Source organism: Poecilia reticulata, linkage group LG10, assembly GCF_000633615.1.
Source record: "Poecilia reticulata strain Guanapo linkage group LG10, Guppy_female_1.0+MT, whole genome shotgun sequence".
NCBI lineage: Eukaryota > Metazoa > Chordata > Actinopteri > Cyprinodontiformes > Poeciliidae > Poecilia > Poecilia reticulata.
Genome location: NC_024340.1, coordinates 24,729,058 through 24,731,597, shown reverse-complemented (window position 1 = coordinate 24,731,597; position 2,540 = coordinate 24,729,058). Strand labels below are relative to the sequence as shown.

General features: G+C 35.4%; 1 long non-coding RNA gene across 1 annotated transcript; it reads right to left on the bottom strand.

The window, feature by feature from the left end:
- Positions 1-204: 204 nt before the first annotated feature.
- On the bottom strand, positions 205-2,205 carry LOC103471321 (uncharacterized). The gene is made up of 3 exons (XR_534623.1): positions 2,033-2,205; positions 1,030-1,069; positions 205-319 (listed from the first exon to the last, which is right to left on the bottom strand). It is a non-coding gene; the product is annotated as an uncharacterized LOC103471321 (long non-coding RNA).
- Between the last annotated feature and the right edge of the window lie 335 nt (positions 2,206-2,540).

Below are 2,540 nucleotides of genomic sequence, written 5' to 3'. Positions count from 1 at the left end.
TAATACTGCAGGGATCTTCTTTGAGCCTGTTGTCCCATGCTCAAACAGATGTTTGTTCTGATGGAAACAGTTCCAGTACACTAAAGACATTGACTAATATCCAACATATGGCAACCTAACAATGCCTAACAAACAGTGTGCCTAACGTAGACGTGGAAACAAAAAAAGCCCCAGCTCTAAATGTTTTATTGAGTGTCGCAAAGAGACAGAAGCATCAAGAATGTTTATTTAATGACACTCAGTCTTAGCCATTCGTTTCCCCACTAACCAATGCTGTCATCTAGTGGTGTACATCTGCAAGGGCCTTAATTTTCGATCACTGTAAAAAAAAAAAAAAAAAAGATTTAAAACAAAAACTGCAGGCTGCCTCAGTGCTGATGAAAACAAAATGAACACATAACTCCTCTCAGATTAAACACTGTTTTGTGTTTAGCAAACCAGACTAAATTGTATTTAAATAAACAATTGTAAATGAATAGCTAAATATTTAAAACCATTTTCTGCTCTATTTGCTAGATAATATTTCTGCTATTAGTGGAAGCAAGGACAGTCAACATCAATAAAATATTAAGTTTTCAGGGTTTTTTTTTAGCTTTGGAAACAATTCATTATTATATGGTAACCTATAGTACTTTGAAAAATACATCATTAGCTTTTACCATGTATTCTTTATCAAATAAATGGTTGTAATGTGAACTGTTAATATTTGCCTCCAATTTATTTTATTCCTTGTGCCATTTATTAATAGAGCAGTTTTTTATGGTCATGTTTGAAAATTACCAGGTTAGCATGTCAGTACTGTGATGCAACCAACCACACGAGGCTTGTACTATAATAAAAGAGTTATTCTTAAAGTACCCATTAGACAGTCGTAATCTTGCATCATCAACCAAAACATCAGATTCAGAATTTGACATGAAACAGGTATTTGTCCTGCAGGTGCAATGGAGGATGAATCAGTTTCAAACGGATGAGGCCACTTGGATCGGTGGATTTGCTTTCCAAGATTCAGTGCAATGTGACACTTACCACTTACAGATGGACAGTTTTTCCTCGTCAGGCACAAAACCTGCATACATGGAAAAGGGAATAACTTTAATAGTCCTGATGATTGTGGTGTGGTAGAATATGTGATTAGGTAAAACGTTGCAATTTGGTTCCTGTTGACAGCCCTACATCTTATATATTAGAGAAAAGCTGGAATTTTCACTAGCTACTGAAAACTGACATCATGACACACATTTAAAATGATATATCTAATAACAAGAAGGGTTAAAAATTAAAGTAGCATCTTATCCCAATCTAAAGAAATTTGTGAAATGATGAGCCATCTATCTGTCTTGAAAGGGCTATAAAGCCATTTCAGAGTAGACTCCTGTAAAACTACATTGTCATGTAGGTTTCACAAAGAAAAGAAAATGTGGATAACTGGTTAATTGTCCCAGAAGAGAGCCACCAAAAAAAAACCCTCCAAAATTGAATCAAGAAATAATTTAAGAAGTCACAAAAGAACCCAAAAATAACACTAGGCCTCAATAATTGTTACCTAAAATGAACTCTATGGGAGATACGTAATGCAAAAACCACTGCTGAATAAAAAGAACTCAATAGGCCCATTCATTTAGAGAAACATAGCCGGTGTAATGGTCTGTGGCTGCTGTACTGCTTTAACCTACATCGCTAGCGGCCCAATGGGTCCTGCAGCACTTCTGCCAACAAGATCAATCCAATCCACATAATGGGCAAAAGCTCATCTAAATGATATAAACGATATTTTCTACCTTAACAACACCCAGCTTCAATACTAAGCAGCTAAATAAAGAAAGTACCAAATATGCTAAAGAGGCATATCTGGTAAAACATACAGAAGCAATAGTGGAACACTGTCCTAACAAACTACCTATCAGATTAAAACCAAAGCTACGCTCTTTCCACTAGTTAACCATATGTGCAAAACTCACTGAACCAGCAGCCAAAGAAGACGAAAAACAAGACTCATTTCACAAAGCCAAAAACATCATTTGAGTCCTACCTTTGTTGTTTCATTGTCATAATCCATTTTTTAATGAATATTTCCACTCAGATCTTGTAATCCATTGTCCTTTTGTCACACCAATGTGATTGCTCACTATTTTAAACTTTTCTGTCCCCTTGATACTGTGGAGAAAACTCAAACGGACTTTCCTTCACTTTAGCGCAGGTGAGCCTTTTCCTCATTAATATAAATGTCTATTCCCTCGCTGGGGTTGGTGAATAATGTTGTCATGTGATTTTGTACACTCCCCCTGATTCTATTGGCTATTGAATGTGTCAATCATCCAAAACAGCTGACGGGTTATAGATAAACTGTCCTGCAGTGTTTGATTTTCATGTACTAATGTTGAATACTTTTATGACCAGAGTACACAGGAGAGTACTTTTTAACAGTACTGTTATATTGTTTCAAAAACCACTGTTATTAATCTCAATGGAGATTTATAGCAAGATGTAAGTTGGGGAAGAAATAAATAAATAATTTAAAAGAAAGAGAAAATTTTGTA